Source organism: Anopheles maculipalpis, chromosome 2RL, assembly GCF_943734695.1.
Source record: "Anopheles maculipalpis chromosome 2RL, idAnoMacuDA_375_x, whole genome shotgun sequence".
NCBI lineage: Eukaryota > Metazoa > Arthropoda > Insecta > Diptera > Culicidae > Anopheles > Anopheles maculipalpis.
In genome coordinates, this window is record NC_064871.1 from 73781806 (window position 1) to 73802134 (window position 20329).

The 20329-nt window shown below is 40.7% G+C and overlaps 2 protein-coding genes across 3 annotated transcripts in view; one reads left to right on the forward strand and one right to left on the reverse strand.

Annotated features, from left to right (window-relative positions):
* LOC126556493 (nephrin-like) overlaps positions 1-5174 on the reverse strand; it is a 317497-nt gene extending 312323 nt beyond the window's left edge. Inside the window, exon 1 of the mRNA XM_050211757.1 lies at positions 5078-5174. The gene's annotated coding sequence lies outside the window, so the exon portion shown is untranslated. The remainder of the gene's footprint in view (positions 1-5077) is intronic.
* Positions 1-20329, forward strand: part of LOC126556339 (integumentary mucin C.1-like) — a 521191-nt gene that overhangs the window by 142049 nt on the left and 358813 nt on the right. The gene's annotated exons all lie outside the window — the stretch shown is intronic.

Genomic DNA, 20329 nt, shown 5'->3' on the forward strand with positions numbered 1-20329 from the left:
ATGGATATCTTTCAATCTAAATTGGCTTTTCATTGAAGCAGAATCACCCTCGAAGCATCAACTCAACCCAACAATAAATGCACTAAATGTTTTTGAACATTGAACACAGAAATATGTGACAATTTGAACCTATTTCTTACAACACAGAAGCAAATTTGTAAGTTAATGGTGAGTAATTTGCTCAACTTGATTTGAAATATTTATTACTGGTCAAATAGTAAAATAATAACATATTCGATATTATTGAGCATACCGAATTTCCCAGCAATTTTTGATATTTTCCTATGGTTTTTTTGTCGTGTGCCCAAATATTTTTGTTCTTGTCCCTCGGTTTTTTGACGCGTTTCTATATATTTTTCATAATTTGTTTGACAAGTTTGTTTCAATTTATTTTGGCTTCCACTGCTGACTATGGTTTTCCTTTTTTTCCTAGATCATAGTGTGAATTTCTCATATAGCGGTATATGAGCACTCTGAGGAACTCTGTAAAGCTGTAACTATAACTCGTTTTACTATAAAATTGTTCATGGTGTATCTTCTTCTTCTTGGCGTAACGACCTCGAAGGTCATGCCGGCCATCAAAAATGTCTTTCTAGACTGCCGATACCACTTAGTTGGTTAGTAAGTCCTTACTACGGGGCGATGATCCGAATGGGATTTGAACCCCGGTCCTGCCGTTTGAAGAACGGCGCCGCTGTGGCCTACACCACCGGGCCGCCCCGGTTCATGGTGTATGAATAAATTATTTTCTTATTGTATTATGATTGACGCATGGTAGAAATTACATAAACATAATAACATAAAATTGATTTATTTCTAAAATTATTTTCAGCACGACTAAAATAGAAAATTGACAATATGGCTTTGTACCGTTATACTTAATTATAAATTGAAATAATAAACCAACTTGGTATTTTATTGTTTTATAGAACACGATCCAAACAGTTTTAAAAACTGAATCCGTTGAGAAGTATTTTCATCGAATCGAATCGAGAAAATTCTGGTTACCTTTTATATTTTATGCCATGCATTTTAAGTAGAATTATGTGAATATCAATTGATTTACCCCCTGCTCAATTTTTGTGTACAAATATGTTATAATTACAGCTTTGCAAACTTCCTCCGAGTACTTTTATACGAGAACTTCACTCTAAGTTTTAGGCCTGCAACAAAACTAATTGGTTTAACGCCAAAAAACCTTGGGACGAGAACAAAAACATATTGGGAACGCGGCGAAAAACCTCGGGATAAAAATAAAACTCAAAGTAAAATTTAAAAAAAGTTAAAATAATGAAAAAAAAAGTATAAGTTTATGAGATGATAAATCAAGTCATGTCCATTTTGGGTAATACTTGGTGTTTTATTTTAATAATTCTAAAATAAGACTGGAAAGTGCTGCCAGGACGATTGCGGCAACTGAGAGAGTTGGACATTAAAAGAAGGAAAAAACTATGTATAGATTTCACACAAACCTAAATATACTTAACGATGCCTATATTGCTGAACAAAACATTCAATCGGTACAGCTTCTCCTCCATAAAACTAGCACAAGAGAATAATTGGTGAAAATCGATCACTCAGAATCCTCAGTTATTATGAGGAAGATTATGGATATAGTTCCCGTTGTGATTCCCGAATGATTTATGATCTTTTTCACTATGTTGAGTGGTCTGCAAAAGGGATTAGACTCAACGACCTTCACGCTGACGATCCAATGGCTAACTATACTTTAAGAATAGCATTTGGACTATTCATCGGGAATGTATATTACGCACATACTACATTCTATATACCACAATTTAGTAGGAAGAATGCTCATTCTATATCACAACAAACACATAATGTATCACGCTGTTGCGATGTTCCATTAAATATGACCACCAGCCCATAAACCTCTTCAATACCAGACAGACCAATTTCATGAAAAGAAGGAAATTTTGCAAAACAGATCATTACTTCACCATCATCCCGAACGTCACACCACCGCTCAATCACCCCTGCCGATTGATTTTGAAGCTCGCACCGTACAGAAACAGATAACATGTATTTTTAATTAAACCCCGAGCGATCGCCACGAAGCACGTCAACGCCATCGCTTCTTACAGACAACAAGAGCGAGTGTGAGAGAGAGAAGAAGGTGGAGACTCTTACGGAACCCTCCAGCAGGAAAAAGCTGCTACAAAAGCTTCTCGTTGATGCACGTTCTGCACAAAAATCCTGAAACCGAAAAACCTCCCGAGGGTAGGTCGAAGATGCGCAAAAAAGTATGCCAACACACACGCACAGACCCGACAACAACAACTTTTGCTTCGGCGGTGATTTTGCTTCCGGTTAGGCTGAAGAAGAAAAGTTCCGATCGATTCTAAATTTGTGCACTTTCTTTCAAGTATTTGCGTGGGTTTTTTTTTCTTCTTCTAATTCTTCCCATTAGCTTAAAACTTACGAGATGGAAATGTTGTGTGTCCTTTTTTGTGAAAGGTTGTTCAATATTTTACCCCGAGGCTTGCAACGAGCAGGCTATCACGTTGCAATATGGTACGATTTCAGTCATCTTTCGTCACTGAAAGTGCCTATTAGTTCATCTCCATTTCATTTCCCGATACCATCTAAATTTGGAAATGTACATCACTTCCAAAAACAAAACTAAAACGAAAACGGCACAAAAAAAAAGAAACAAATCAAGCACAAAAGATCGAACACGGAACAGCTTCGCACCGGACGGTCACAGCTGGCGAGAAAGATTGATCGCTTTTTGTGACCGATGGCAACAGGGACCGAACAAAAACGACTTCACTTCAAACGTACGAAACGCTGGCCACGGCCTGGAATGGTTTTAAACCACGGGAAAGGGGCGTCAGGTGGGCGAACCGGTGGTGGCTGGGCGGACGAGCCCGGCAAATAGACGACGAGGGTGAAATCGAAAACGATTCACATCCGTACTTTGGCAGAATGTCAACACCAAAACCCGGTCGGCTGTCAGCGAATGTGTGCGCCTGTGGGGATAAAAGGTTCTTGGTGGTTTTGGAGAGGAGCGTGGGGTTTCGATTGGTGGGGAATTCGACCGGGAAGGATACGTTTTATCCGGATGGATGGAACATTGCGTTTACTGCGAGCGAATGGAGCAGTGCATATGCTTTTGCCGTTTTTTTGAATTATGCTTTAATCGTGCTCAAAATTGGGAGGATTTTTGTAATTGCTCCATCGCAAGTTATACGACTTAAAGCGAAACTTATATTGTAATATAAGCGAAAGCGAAACTTATATTTTAATCGCGAATAAATAATCTTAACCATGAAAATTAAAAACCGATAAGGATTTCACAATTATAGGACTAGTTTAGAAAGGCTCCAGCAACACATCTGCAGGTTTTGTGTTTGTAATTTCTTGAAGTAGTGCAAGAAGTTCTAAGAAGCTGAGCTCTTGAACACTGTCATGAAATACCTCCACAAACAAAGAATAAAAATAAGAAAAAGAGCAGGAAGAACAAAAAAAGATGCTCGTAAAATATCCATTTAGTCTTAAAAAGCATCCAAAAATGGAGACTCTCTATTGATGAATAACAGCAGTCCTCACGGGCCAGGACCGAGGTTCAAATCCCATCCGGAAACGTTTCAATAAGGTTCTAACAACTCTAGTAAGCCATTAGGCTCAGGGCCACGAGAAATGAGAAAATATTGATAAAATTATCACGCGTCAAAAACAGTTCCTCAACTTTTTTTCCATGGCCGCGCACACTTTCCCAAAAGTGATTAAAAGTGTAGCTTTTAATAAACAAGCCAGTCTCGACCAAACGTCAAATACGTATCAACATTGTTCTCAACTCCCTCTCGTGGATTTTCTACGAGAGTATTTTTTCTTAATAGCTCAAAAGCTCTGTTTTTAGAGGGTTATCATGGTTTTTCCAAATCTCGCGGACCTGAACCATGACCTAGAGAGTCGTTTAGCCAAGAAGAAGAAGGCGAGAAGAAGAGTCTAGGTACAAGGCTTTCCTGGAAAAGAAAAATTGTTGTTTAGTGTGTGGAAAATAACGCAGGAATCGAAAATAAACAATTAAAACTAATCATCTAATTTAATTTTACCTACGTTTTTACCTAATCTACGTTTAGCTTGAAGCTTTGGAAATATTTTTATAATTTTTAACTAAACGAGGGTTTTTGTTTACTGATGACTTACAGTAAAGGGTGTAAATTATATGATAAAGTCAAATGATTAAACCTTGCTTATTTCTTTATTTGTTTTAGTGTGACGGTTCCACAGTTTTCGATAGAGTCACACTTTAAGCAAAATACCTACTCCTGGACAAGTAATGATAGAAACTGTCGCAGTTAAGGCAAAACTTGACGATTTTCACGTGACGATTGCATCCATTTATATCCCACCGATAGCCAACAATGAATAAGAAAAAAATTTAAAGTTCAAAGAGGATCTTGGAGATTCAGCAGCGGTCTTGCCTGGACCGCTTTTGATGTTGGGAGATTTCAACTCTCACGGAGTCGACTGGGGCTGCGATAAGGATGACATTCGCGCTCCTATGATCCCAGACATCTGCGACAGATTTGGGTTTTTAATTCTCAACTCAGGAGAGGCAACTAGGATGCAGACACCTAAGAGCAGGGCGAGTGCACTGGACCATTCTCTATGTCCATCAGCGATGGCCCTGGATTTTAGTTGGAAGGTGATCCAGGACCCTATCGGCAGTGACCACTTGCCGATAGCAATTTCCTACATCAAGGGAGGATGTCCAGGAGGTGGAATTCCCGTTGAATTTTACTTAATGAGGAACATCGACTGGACGAGATACGGCAAGCAGTAGCCGCTTCGCTTTCTTTTGACTTGGAAGACTTGTCTCCATGAAAAACTTGTTTCAATTATAAACAAGTTTGCTCTTGAGGCCCAAACAAGGTGCTCTTAGCAAGTGGGGAGATTTTAAAAACCTCCCACTCCTTGGTGGGAGAAGGAGGACGCCTCCTAGAAGCGGGAGGCGTTTAAAACATTCCGGGACACGGGCTCCAGGTCTTTACATAAATAAACTTTATGAAAATAAATAAAATAAATTAAGCAAATAGGTAGTACTTACACATGAATTTAAAGATATTCATCGATAAATGTTACAGTTTCACAGCAATATTTGTTGCTTCATCAGTGACTCTCCGTATCCTTAACAAACACAATCATACACTCACATCACAGTATTTTTCACTTAACAGCACTCTTTCACTTTCATTTAAAAAAACAATGCTTCAAAATGCACAATACCACAATGCAATCACTACTGCAATGATGGAACTTATTTTTAACGAAAGAAAATGCAAGGAAACAGCCCATCAACCAACATATTTTATTTTCTGCCGGTCAACCCTTCAATTCAACAATGACAAAAGTGCGGGGAACGCTTTTCTTTCGCTGCTAAGCGAAACCGATTTGCAACCAATTTTCCCACTGCACTTGCACTACACACACGTGAATACACTTGGGATGGAGCTCCTTGCCTATCACGCCCACAGCTTTTTCATTTTCTTACTTTTATAGTAGCAATTTTTCCAACCCATTCGCTGTCGTTGATACACTCAGTCTACGTAGGGAGGGTGTATTTTCTTTTGTTCCCTCCCATGAGGTTCGGAACAAGTAACACACGAGATGAACGCCTCCCCGTTGTTTCCGGTGACACGATGCGATTCAAACAAGTTGCGACGAAACTACGGACACACACACGCACGCACGGAGGTGGATGAGAAATTGAGCGATCTCAGTCAAAGGTAAAACAACAGACAGGAACTGGGAAAGCTGATCAATGGGAAGCGAAAATGCAAAGCGTTGGGGTTGGGAAAATGAGCGTCCCAATTCTCAGCCCACGTGCTGCTCTTGAAGAACGGTAAAGGTTTCCCGAAACCGGCTGTGACTGGACGATTTGAAGCGATCGAGCTAAAACCGTTGACTGAGCGCTGTGCTAAGCAGCACTGTCGGTCGAGTTAGGTTAGCTGGTTGATACTGTATCTCGTGCATTATCCACCTACTTTTAGCTGCCCCTTTATTCGGTGCTCTGTTGCAGATCATCTGCACATGGTTAGCAGAATGTCAAAAACTGACGAGCCATTGATAAGAATCCTCGGTACGAGTTGATTTCGATAAATGAAAAATCGGAAAAAGAAAACATAGGCTAACTAAGCTGTCAACCAACTGTCAAACGTCACGCGCGATTTAATTGACCGTTTGTTTAGTGATCTTTTGACAGCTAGTGTGCTAGTGTTTTGAATTTAAATTTTAGCTAAAATGTGAGAGTCAAAAGGAAATGTTACTAAGCTTTAAAAAAAAGAATGTTTTATTATTACAAATTTAACATCAATACTCCATTACTGATTCCTTTTTTAATACATTCTAATCTCTACTTTCTGTCCAATCAATTGAAGCTTCCAATTGGATTGTGATTAAAAATTTGTTACCAATTAATTCAACCAACATCTCTCCAGTACGATCATCCCCCTTGCCAAATGGCGCAAAGCTCCACCATTTGTTCCCACGTGATCAAATGGAGCACCTTTAATGCGTACTTGCCGGCTTCGTCATGGCAGAACGGTAATGCCATCGGCCACCACCACGATATTGACGTTGACAACGGCGGCCACGACGACGACGACCAAGACGACAACGATGACGACGTAAATACCGGCTTGGATGCGCGCGCGTAAACGCGAACGACGAGAGGAAAAATAAAAACAGATCACACACATGCACCGCGCCCGTACGCTGGTTGTTCACTGCTGCGGGATCTCGCGATTACTGAGGAGAGCGGCGGCACTGTAGGCCCGAACGTACGGCCAGCGCACACAGCGCGAAGCCGGTGGGCCCCTGGAAAGCGTGCAAGCATCCCACAGCATGAAAAAGCCAAGCAAAGAGGACAAAAACGGCACACGCACACACAAGCAAACTAGACCCAACAGTGCTCCTGGGTGCAAACCAGTTCTCTCCCCCCCGAATGAAGGAAGCGCCCAGGCAATTCGGTTTTCACGAGTTACCCCCATATGATGATGCTCCGGGGGTTGCTTGTTTGGTTCGCTCTCCAGGCGAGTGTAGTTGGCGAGAGATCTGTACGCACTCTTCTCATACGAGTTTCAGTTCGGAGCTCAGCTCACCAAGAGCTCACTGTGAGTTTTATGCGATGAGTCTGGTTGGAATTCTCGCACGAAACTGTTATACAGAGGAATAGCTGGTGCTTGGGGCAGAAATGTTGCACATGAGACTCAATCTACCAGAGCAAATTCATCCAACGTCGAACGAATGGAAGAAAAGAATCGAAAAGAACCAATTCATTTTCCTCTGCTCAACATTGCTTCAGTTTTATTTCAGCTGTCGAATCTTTGCAGGGGGGAAGGCACAACAGTTCTTCACATGTGCCAAATGTGTCGACCATGATTCTTCGTACGTTCTTATCTTCTTAAAAACTGAGCTGGCGCTGCTGCTCCCATCAAACAACATATGTTCGTCAGCATAACATCACCTCCTTGCAGCGACAGGCGAAGGTTCGACAATGTAGCCGATCGACGTTTTAAGGCACCATTTTAGTTATTAATTTTTGTCTACGGTTTTTTCTACACTATTATTTGCATGTTTGTAGAACATCTTGCAGTGCACATGGTACATGGATGTGTCGCCTCGCAGAACGGGCAATTACTGCTGATTGAACATTGTTGTAGCGATTTTTATTGCTGGACGATTAAAAACAGGGGAATGTATGTGAGTGTGGCGCTTTTTGCATCTTGCAGAAAATTGTATCTCTTGTAAGACTTATTGTATTTGATTGTGATGTATAATATTATGTATTTAAAATTATTAAAGCTGATAATTTCAGATAAATGTAAACCTGGTCTAAAATATTTGTATTTTTGATGTAGATAAACATTAATTTAACCCTAAGAAGGACAATACTTCAAAATTAGATTTGAAGGAAAAATAAGCAGAATAATGTAAAATCAAATAAGAGTTGTACTTGCGAAATGATGATGAAGAACATATGGAAAATTGTCTTAAGTAAAAAATATTATGCTTTTTTTGAAATAATTAACCGAGTATGCCCGGGATAAGGCAAAGAATAAGGAGGAAATGCCTTATCAATACAATTATTAAATATACTCAACACAAGCGGTGTTCACAATACGGCACTGGAACGTCATAATTAATTATAAATAAATAAAGAAAAAATTCTTTGAAATAATTATTTTTTACGGTAATTAAGGATGAATAACACTCCGAAACGCTGAGATAAGTTTAGGAGTCACGTACTTATTATTATTTTTAATTTAAAGAAATATTAAAATTTATGCTTAAAATTTTTTTAAATTTTGGAACATAAATGTTGTAGCAACCGAGTATGCCTGGGTTGAGGCAAAAAGTAACGAGGAAATTTCTTATCATTACGTTTATGTAATTGAGCTAACAGAAGTGGTGTTGACAAAACGACATTTTACCGGCATAATTATAATTATAATCATAATTAACAAAATTAACAAATGTTGTAATGTGATCGTACCACACTCCCCGATCGCATTATTTTATTATCATTTAACAATTTTTTTTCTTCTTCTTGGTTTAATGATCTCTAAGGTCATGCCGGTCATCGAATGGTTTATATGACCGTTTGAAGTCCGGCGACAGCGGCGCCGGGAAATTCAAAGGTATTCTGTAAATTCAAAAAGCCAAACTTTTGTACTGTTCAAATGGAAATCACGACACGTCACTGTCACGCCATACAGATTTTAATATTGAAGAACGGAATAAAATGATAATTGGTAAAAGGAATAGAGAGTACTTTAAGAGAAGTAAATGAATTTGAATTTGATGAAATTGTTTGTGTTTGCTGCTCAATATGTTAACAAATTTTTACACAAAATTGTACAGAAAAACAAGATTACTGTTTGAAATGTTATTTTGAAAAGTATTTTATCAAACATTGCGTTTAATCTGCTGAAGCTCCATACTTCATTAGTTATAACTTTCACACCTCTTGTTTATTATTGGAAGGAAATCATGCCAATCTGATTTTTTCTTCATTCATTAACATTGTGAAGGAAGATTTAATTTTGTTCGATCGATAGCTACGATGGACTATATTTCGGTTATCTACAGAAGACAAAAATTTTAGGCTGAAAATTAGCTGAATTCACCTTCAAGGATCAACTCGTGCAAAGCATAATTTAATGATAAAAGTCATTGTATAATTAAAGATGAAGTTTTTTACTTTTTTCCACTGGATATTTTCATTCGTAGTGGTAAATGGGAAGCAATAAATTGCAAGAGATTTGCACATGTTAGTTCACGTAAACCGCCTGAATATTTGTTAAAATTGAGATAAATTATTCGTGTTTCTTTCATGCGCCCTGAGGTGCAAATCATTAAATTACTCATAAAAAAACAGCAAAGTATTTGGCAATTAACAATGGTCATCAGAGTGTTTTCTGTTATTCTAGAATTCTATTCACTTGTTTGGAAACGACAAAAAATCCTAATTATGCCAAAATGTCCATACATCCAGTATGTCAAATGTGTTATTAATTATTATGTTGCGACTATTGTTCTTTCAATAAATCTGTAAGAATTTCTGAGTTGAAATGTCATTTGATAAATGCATTTCCTTGGATTATTTTCTACATTTCTTCGAAAAGCTTCTCGTTTCTCACCCCAGTTGACAAATATGTTCCATAGATTTGCAGCCTGATACAAACCAGATGTGACTGCTGTTTGATTGTCCAAACAAACCCATCCCACACAATTGCACGACGCTTTGAAGTTTTCTCAAGTGCAAACCCAAAACTTTAATCGCTTCCACCCGCAAAACCTTTCCTTCGCCGGCACTCTTGCAATTCTTTCTGGTTGTAATTTCTTTCCCTCGGGTTTTTGTTGTTTTTTGTTGCTTCAAACTGTTTATTTGTGCTACACTCTGGCGCTGATGGGCTAACCTGCTTCACGTTGACAAACATTTATAAATTAGTCAGCCAGACATAAACACCGAAACGAAACGCATTATCGCATCATCCAGCAAATGTCGTCTCACACGTCACACACGAAAACAGACACACACACACACTCGCGCTGGCTCTCGCTCCAGGGAGTCACAGTGCACAATAATTCTGGAACCCCCTGCCGCGGTGTGCATTCCGCACTGCACCGCACGAGGACACCAGTAAGGATATGGATCTCCCACACCAGCACGGTGATGCTGCACGCTGTCGTCGCTGTTGTCGTCGTCGTCCTCATCATCGTCGCAATCCATTGCCTGCGTTTCGTCCGCGGTGGTCGTGGTATCGTCTCACGTTTGCCAAGTGCCTCGGGTGCACCACATGTACCGATGCAGCACTGTGCAGCGGTGCATCATTGCAGCAGCCCGAAGCAGCATGTCCTTAAGTACAAGAACTAGACTCTCGCTTACCTCCGCACGGTGGTGTGAGACGTCACCGCTTTCTTTCTTTTTTTTTTGCTGACAACATCTCAGTGCCACCGAGAATTTGTTTAGATTTCACTCTGCACCCACATGTGCACGGGCGGGTACGCGGGGAAAGTAATTTATCTCCGTGCCAACTTCCGAACCATGTTCATCGTTTTGCTGCTACTGCTGCGTCTGCGAGTGCCCTCCCAGTGGAGTCGACAGCCAATTCGTTTTTCACGGCGCACTGCATCAGCAGCATCATCATCATCTGCTTCAAACCACAGCCATTCCAACGTCGTCCTATTACATCAGTACGGTCGAGCCGGTGGAAATCCCACATGCTACGGGAGCGATGCTTTTGTCACCATGGCGGGTGCGTTGTCATCACAGTTTCTTTTCTTATCGATGACATTATCCTTGTGTGCACCGTGCACTACCGCTGGCAGCAGTTTAACTTCTTTTGATGTGTTTACTTCACGGTTCTCGGGGCATGGTTGACAATCTGCACTACTGTTCGCATTTTGAACTGGTTCTACATGTGGCTGCTAGTGTGAGAATAATTTTGTTTACAATTTGGTTTAAATCAAACAATATTTTAAGTAAAAAATCTATGAAATCGAATGACATGTAGTTAAATTACTATAATATTAATAATAATACTTAAATTCATGACCATCAGGACCTGGAAATTTTCCTCCTCATTTGTAGTGCCACCAAATGTTTTTCTTTTCAAGCTTTTGTAACCGCTTTCTCTACCTGATCTGTCGATAATCTCCTTTTCCTTTGTATCAACAAATGTAGTATTATGTGCTTTTGTCCTCTCTGCCCTGGAGGTTTAACTATTTAATTAATGGGTGCCCGTTTCGGCGACCACATCAAGAATTTTGTTAATTCGGCTTATCGGACACATGGAATTATCCGTAAATTATCCTCGGATTTCGCGGACCCTCAGTGCTCTAGAACGCTGTGTTGTGACCTTGTTTGACCAATACTTGAATATACGAGCGTTGTATGGAGTCCTTCGGGCACTGCCTCGACCGCCTGAGTTGAGAGGGTGCAACAACTTTTTACTTGCGTTGCGATTAGGTGCATTCTTGGTCGCTTTCTGGGTGAATTACCATCCAGCTCAACTTGGTGCCATATTTTGGAGCTTCCGACGCACCTTCTATCCTTTCTATTATTCCTTCTTAAGTCCCTTCACGATCCCTTCGTCTTCGTCCAGCTTCAAAGATTCCTATTGTGCGGCGCACAGCATTTTCCTCAAAGGATCCACTGCTAGGTTGTTTCCGTCATTTCAATGCTTTTTCCGACCATTTTAACTTTTTGACACCTCTCTATCTTCTTTCGATTCTAGAATGTCTTCCTTTCTTACTTCTTAATGTTCTTCTACTCTAAGTTTTTGCTCTTTCCTTCGTTCCTGGCTCAGCTCTAACTCTGGCTCTCTGCTTCAGTTTCCTATAGTTTGTAGTTTTAAAATTATATAAAATTTACGATTGTATAGCTCGTGAAACAAACAGGTTTGATAAACAATAACGATAGCAACGATAGTAAGCCGTCGTAATTACCCTTTCCTTCTATTAAATAACTTGACAATACGGCTCCATGCCGTCATACTTAATAATAAATAAATAAGTGAATTATTTCCTCGCATTATTTTCCCTAAGTGTAATTTCTTAATATTCTCAAAATAGTTTCAATACTTTAATTTAATTCATTTATATGTTTCACTACGAATAACTCTAGTGAGCTTTGGATCATTTTAATTATTTATTTATTTATATATTTTTTATTTCAACGTGACGGGGTTTCCATTGCCAAAATTTATCTTCGGATCATATTAATTTAACTGTTTTTTTCGTTCATATTCTATATAGAACAAAAAGACAGAACTGCTGTACATAACTTATTCGTGGAAGGAAATTGTTGTGCTTACTACTTTCAATTCTACACTAGATCCTCTCTAGTATTTAATTCTTACCAATACTGCCAGCGGGAGCTTCATAGATAAATATAAACAATTTATTTATTTTTTCCAATCTGGCTTCAGTTGATGACGTCTTGCTGATATGGTCATGTTACCCATAGGTTTCTCGGAACCTTAACCGACGGTTGCAATTTTCCTCTAGCCGCTGCATTAGATCAACGATCAGTTTAGCTCGATGTTTTCAAATCGATCCATTTTGTGAAGCCAGATTCATGTTACACTCGTGCACCCCGTGCCTCGTGCAGACTGGGTCACCGTTGAATGCCTTCCCGGTATGCCATGAATAGGGATTCAGCTAGCACGTGTTTCATTCTTCAGCCCTGCAAAACCTTGCTCACATCAACTGGCTATGATAGTGTGTAGCATTCGTTTCTTGGAAGTGACAAGTGCTTTGGTGTCCTCGATCTATACACAGTTCCGGATTTATTGCGCTTGAAAAATGTACGGTTACAGGTGTTACAGTATTGAAGTATATCAAGCTATTGAAGCCTTCTTATTCACAGGCGTTGCCATATAGGCTCTAAGGTAGTTGGAGTATTAAAAAATCCACTTTCTCGATCAAGGAAGATTAAGCATTCCTTGATATTGCTGGATCATCTCACGCGTATTGTTAGTTTCAAAATATAAATGTTCATAAAACATATGATATTGGGAAATTTCAGAAATTTCAAAGAATCCAGTAATTGAATTTGCTTTCATATGGCTCTAAGTGCTCTTTTAGGATCATTCCAAAAATCTTTGCAAAAGGAAAGCTAAGGAAGCTCCTAGAATTCATAAGAAAACAAACAGAAAATTCAAAACATTCAAAGCATGTTTGTTTACCTTAAAATAAGTTTTAGAAAAGTCTTTCAAGTATTTTAGATTTATATTTTACTATGGCAACTCTATACTGCGCAGAAAAATGTAATCAAAACATGATTTTGACAGCATTTGGAATTTTTATTTTTCATTAGAGAAATTGTATATTAATTCATTTATTTTTAATTTACTTTGACAGTACAAAGCCTTTTTTTAAACACTCTTGGTGGTGACTAAATTGTATAAACATGTAAGGCATTCCTTCCTTTTCATTTGCCTTATCCCTGGAATGCTTGTTTCATTAGCGAAATTATAATTTGAATGATTTTACTAAGCTCGTGTATGTTTCTTTCACTTATCCAAAATTATGAAAGTTTAAAGAAAAAATTTAAGGTCGTTCATATGAAAGATCAATGCCTACATATTCATAGAAAACAAAACAAAAATACAATTTCCTTGTGTAATAAATTCATCGTTCAACTGTTCATGTCTCTGCCTTACTAAGCAATTTATCCACTTTATTCGAAGCGACCGAAGGAATGAATTTCAAATTAACTTAAATTTTTAGTAAACATGAAACATTTTATCACTTTAATATGTAGCAAAAGTTTGACGTAATGTTTTGCATTCTAAAACCTCATCATTTACCAAACAAACATACATTCTAATGCTTGAAAGCAATCCAATCAATACACGTGTTCTACTTGATAACTCGTTCGGTGCATCGTCTACATCGTGAGCAAAAATGAAACCGTGTAGTCTGAAACGTTCATTCGACCAACAATCATCCACTGATCCCCTGCGTTCCCGAGTGAGTTACGCGACAACGATACTACCAACCAACACGAATTGGGTTCTTCCGCCATCCCAGACACGCTACACAAACTGAAACGCTCCTCAAGTGCTGATAAATACAAATAGAAGACAAACAAAGTCGGTAAAACGGTAAGGCACGCCGTCGTTGCCGGGATGCGTCCGGAAGCTGTACCCGTTTGCGACCAACCGACCAGCTAAGCATGATCCATGGAGTGTTAGTGGGTGTGCATGTGTCTGTATGCGTTGCCGTGAGATCATAACCGTCCCAAGTGCAGCATCGTGTGCAGTCTTGTACCTTTGCAAAGGGTTTTTACTAATAAAATGGATAGCAACAAAGATTTGCGATCGGTCGTAACCTACGGTTTACCTCTGGCAAGATGTTTTACCTCGATAACCCGATCCCACCCCACCGGCCGGGCCGGGAAGAGCGTACGAAAGCGTACGGCAAAAACGGCCAACTTAATGTACTCTGACGGAGCATTAGCCTGCTTCTCGGACTTGCCAACTATAATGGAAGATATTTCCCTTATATTCCGGCACCCATAATCCCGTCACAGAACAGAACACTCGCCGCCTAGACTCGCACAAAGAAGGGCAATGATGTTTGCTGCTGAAAGGAAACACACCACCGGTGCGATCCGTTTATACACGTTCGGGAGTGAGACGAGCAAAAAAACAAAAAAGAAAAAAAAAAACCTTCCATTTTCTGAGCTGAATCAAACGACAGCATCATATCCCGGTGCTGCAAAACCAATGTGCAATGGGTCCATCGGGTGAGAATGCATCTGGGTCTGTCTGGGAGCCAGCGCAAGGATTTGGTCCGGTGGCACCTTATTGCAGCGGACAGCTTCCTTTGTGGTGGTGGTGGTGGTGTGTTTACCATCTCGGTGCCCCAAGTAATGCTTAAGAACTCCGCATAAAATATTCATATTTAATTATTTCCTTCTGGCACTAACGATGTGATGACAGTATCGATGTGTTTATGCACCACAACTGGCAGACCAGAACACACCCATACACGGGCGTAGGACTCAAGCTGTTTGTTTCTTTTGGCACCAAGCTGCTAAGCTCTCCTGGGTGGCAGGGATGTCTAAACTAAAACAATCCCAGCCAGGCTCCGTTTCATTTGGGTAGGAATGTGCTGGACTCCATGGACGTTGGGCTCGGTTGGGCTGTGGTAAATGGATCGCTGGCTCAATGATGAATTGGAAGAATTATGCAGGACAACATATTTATGAGCCGGTGTGTCTGGTGTTACGAGGCTGGTTTGATCTTCTGACAACCGTTTATCGAAATGAATGCATCAGTGCAATTGTTTGTGTAATGAATGGTAAGCAGGAAGTGTAGTGCACGATGGTTAATCGTTTCTTTTGTGTTGGACTGGTGCTTATTGATTGACTGGCGTATAAATCTAGCTTGGTTTGAGTGAAAACTGCTTCGGTATTAAAATATCCTTTGTGTTCTTCACATATTTTTAAAACTTTATTTCTAAAACTACGACGCTGAAAAGTATTTATTTGCATTACACTTTTGTTTCTGCTGGGTTGTAAACATGCTGATCAACCTGAAAATTTTTGGAAGCTTCCTAAGGGCCTCGAGAACAAAGGAATTTGCTTGACGGCATGGATGCAAAGGATCCGACACTATCCCAATTAAATTCATTTTTCAATGCAAGATTTCAGGTTAATATTGAAATGACTGTAGCTTCTCTGTATATCCTTCTCCTTTCCAATTACCTTTGCCAAGTATTTCATGTGTCCTTCCTTATTTACATCATTGTAATCGATGCCATTGTTTATGCTACTCATGTACAGTTTTATTTAAATCACGCACTTATTAAAATATTCATCATTTATGACTGCATAACTTATGTCTAGGTTTTTATCTTTTCTATTAAATCCATTGACTGTTCCTTTGCCACGTTATTAGAAGATTAATTTTATTTAGTTCAAACTTATGATGCACTCATGTAGCACGAGTATTATAAATTCTAACGTTTCCAATTCCTCAGGGAGTTTTCTGAAATAACAATTGAGTTAGATACTCATAAAATCTTACTTAAAAGTGATCACACTACACACCCCTTATACAAACCAAATTAAAAGACCCATAAGTTCAACTTAAACAACGTAAGCAGCGAAATTCTAGGGCACATTGTTCAGGGGAATTGTGCCTACTACGGACGACACAAACTCCTGCGATCCAGAACACATGCTGACGGAGGATGCAAACGCTCTTGGCGTGTTTGAGTGTCGCATCCTCCGGACCATCTTTGGCGGTGTGGGGCACGTGATGAGGATGCCGGACTCATGCACCACGAGGAAGGTGATCGTCAGTGACCCGTTCGGCACGAGGCGTAGAGGAGCACAGCGAGCTCGTTGGCTGGATCAAGTGGAGACAAACCTGTCGGAGATCGGATGCAGCCGTGGATGGTGGACTGTAGCCCTGAATCGAGTTTCCTGGAAACTGATTGGTGACCTGGCCATGTCGACGTGACGTGCTCAATTCTGAGCAGGTCTAGAAGAAGAAAAACATAAGTCCAACTTTGCATTTTCAGTAAGTACATTGTAATTAAACTGGAATGCAAGCACTGACTATCCTAAAGCACAAGACAAACCTGGGATCCAGAATCTCTTTCTGGGAGCAGGACTGATCAGTCTGATGGAGCACAAATCATGCGGTGGAGCAATAGTTTATGTTGTACTGATGTTTTACCCCGACAAGTACAGTATCGTTTGTTGGTTTAATAATAACCTTAAGCTGGAGACGTTTTTCGAGACCCTTTGCCAGTCAGTGGATGGTGACTGTCGCGTACGCACCGGTCCCGGGGATGAAGCATTCACAGTAAATTTTGTATATCGGAAATTATCTTTGTGAAATTGGCAAATCTGTGACATCCGAAAGGCGAAGAGGAGAAGCTCTGTTGCTGGACGCAACAGTGACTTAGGAGCCAAATTGGTATCCGGAAGCCTGCCGATCAATGAGAAGTCTGTGTTGGGTATATGCTACACAAGATATCCCAAATATCCCACGGATACGAGTAAGAATACCGCCAATGTTCGGAAGATTCCCAGCACAAGCAATGTTCTGAGCTGCGTCTTTCAGATTCACCAGCAACAGCTCAGCTGGCTGTTGTGACTATGGTGAGAATGTGGAGATTGAGTCCCCTTCGACTGCGCGGGATGTCCGATTGGGACAATGGGATTCGAAATCTTCTAGATCAGTGCCATAGGAAAGACCGCAACGTCTTGGAAAACAAATCTATGTGCTATCGACAATCCGATGCAACGAACTTAAGCTTGGGCAAGAGAAAGGTGCTTAAAAGTTCCACCTTCTGCTTCAAATTTTGAACTCTAACAGCGTTCTACCATACGCTAATGGTTGCTTTCGATTTCCTCATGTTTTGAAAGGCAGATTGTCATCAGCATTATGCGAGTCTAGTTGTCGTCAACATATGCGTTGATCAGGTCATTCTGATCGCAAAAAATACTTTCTAATCTGGTGATGAGCGGATTCAGGTAGAGGTCAAACGGGTGCGTGGCTGAAGGTTCGCCATGTCCGATTGAACGTGAGATCAGAAAGGGTGGGTAAAATGAGATCTTTCTTTACATGTTACCTCCACAAGAATTGATCACTCGTGGGCAACTGAATTTGGAAGACGTCATCAATTAGTCAAAAAAAGAAGAATATATAAGAGAAAAACGTTTTTTAATCTTTTCAAGACGCCTTCCGGTGCACGCTTTGTCGTCAATTGTCTTTAGGTTGCCGCGTAGTGTTGTTCTGCTGACGCGGTAACTAGCATCGAAAGAGTCTTTTCTCTATTTCGGGATCAAACTGTATAAAGATCCGTATTTACTTGCTCAAATTATATTTGACCATTTATTAAAATTTAACTAAGCCAACTATGAGACTAAATTTGTTTAAAAATTTACCCGAAGTCTTATTACAACAATTGTGATTGTCTCGATCACAACGTAAATTGTTGACGTAAATTGCAACGATAACGAACAGAATCTAAACTATCATCTCTACAGTAATAATTAATCCACGTCCCGGTTGAATAACTACAGGCGAGCATTAAAGCCGTCCAACTGGAAGAAAAAGCCATAATAATGTTTCAGCTGCTCCCAAGCAAATCTCCTGGGATGACGCAAAAACATGAACGATTTTCCACCACTTCTGGGAGGATAAGAAACCCGATCCACAAAACCCAAGTCCTCTCTGCTTCCCAGATCCGTCCTGGTTCTGGTAGGAACCGTCCTGCACCGTTACGTTTACGCGCTGTATGCGATGTGACCTATTTGTGCAGTGCCGGAAATGAAGTTCATTTGCATTGAACCGTGCACCCGTGCTGCTTGGTGAGCGAACCAGCCCGGAAAGCTCACACTCTTGCAACACAACCGAGCCGAAAAGTATTCTTCTGCCACGCACCAACAAACCAAGCGAAGCATTCTGCACGCGGAACGCTGCGGTGCGGACAATCTGCGTACGCGTCCCGTTGCACTACTTCGCCGAAAACCAAACACGAGGGAAAAGCATCCAAAGCCATTCAAACGAAGACAAGGAAAACCTAGAAAAAGCTGGCCTCTAGAACACCGGAAACGGAGAACCAAGCAAGGGCAGGGATGGCAAACGGAGTATAAAGGAGTGAAAAACATTACGAACAGCAGTTTCCATCGCGAGAAAGAAGCAAGAGCAGCTGAAAAAAAACCGCACATACACACAATGTCAAGAAGCCTAGGATAAGCTCGGTGGAACAGTGGGAAAAGCGTTCATTTAGCCTTTAGCGGTGCGATGGCTTTCATTCAGCCGGAGGGAACGCAATTTATTTTATAGAAATTTTGGCTCCCATCCAGTGCAAATACCACACGCACACACACACACACAAGCGCGGACAAACTTTGGCAGAATGTCTTCTGCTCGGCGGCTGGCTGATACGCGAAACGGACCGGCAACTTGGGCCAGTTCACACACGGCTTACGTTTAACCGGTGTATCTATCGAGCCGAAACCGAGAGCACCGTGCAACGGGGAAGGGAGCCTCAAAGACGAAGAAGCGAAATTTATGACGTCCTCGAATGCATCTGCTTCAACTAGCACGGGGCAGGGTCTATCGTTGCATATTTTCTACAACAAAGCGGGAGCGATGGTTTGCAAGTATTAGAATTAAAGCAGCCAGCAGACACCAGTGCACAAGACACCACCAGTCAGGTTCTGAGCCGTGGCGAACGCAAAAGGACGCTTGGCGCCGAATGGCAACGAATTTGCACGATACGAGTGCAAACTTTCTCTGACAGTTCTCTGGCACGGAATCCTTCAACTTAACGCCTCCGCTTCGCTTCGTCTAGCTTGCAAACGCAACTACTGCTATGATTATTACTTCTGCCTGCCGCTCTGTGGCCATTATTATCATTGGCTTCGGTAACTACGGGTGCTGCTGGCCGGAAAAGGAAGAATGGTGGGTGCCAACGGTAACGGGACGATATCAGGAAAGTTCTTCTTCGATTGATAGAGCAGTCAAAGCTCATGGTTTTGTGCAGTAAACTGTTGTGAGCTGCGACTACTAGTCGCACGAACCCATCCTCCTTTCAATGTGGGGGTGTTCAATCGCCTCGATTCCTTGAGGGAGGATGCGTGTACGGTGGTTTGGAGTGACAAAATTGTAGCGCGATTGCTACGCTCTCAACCTGCCAAGCTCTAGAATCTCACCGGAACGCTGCGTTATGGTTGGCGTATCTGTGAAGCAATGAAGATATTTATGTTCCTTCGTTAGCGGTTTGTACTGACGTTGGTGGTTGGCGTTTGGCGAAGACGCCTTTACTTTGCTAGCAGTCCCGACAGTCTGGTGCAACCGACTCGGCCCGAGGAGTTCGCCGTTGCCGAGGAAACTTATCGGTTGCATATGATTAGGATGGTAAAGTCAAATGTTGCAGTGGTATTAGCGAGTACGTCTCTACACAATTAGAGTATTTATTTGAGGGGTGTGGCATGAAGTAGCGCATAAAGTACATGTATCAATAGCAACGTGTACCCTACATTGCTGTTTCAGATACTTTTGTTTTTTTATTCGATAACGATAATGATTCGTCGGTTGAGATGATCATGATCTTTACTTCGTAAACACGAATTAAGCAATGATTAAAATTCAACGAAAGTAAATTTAGGACGACATCTGTAAAAATTTGAATAAAGAATAACCTCATAATATTTTTCAAACAAGAAATTGGTACCTTTTATATTTTGGTTACAAAACAGGATATCTTCTGAGTTCAATTAGTGCTCTCTTCCTCATATTCTCATATTATCCTATTATTG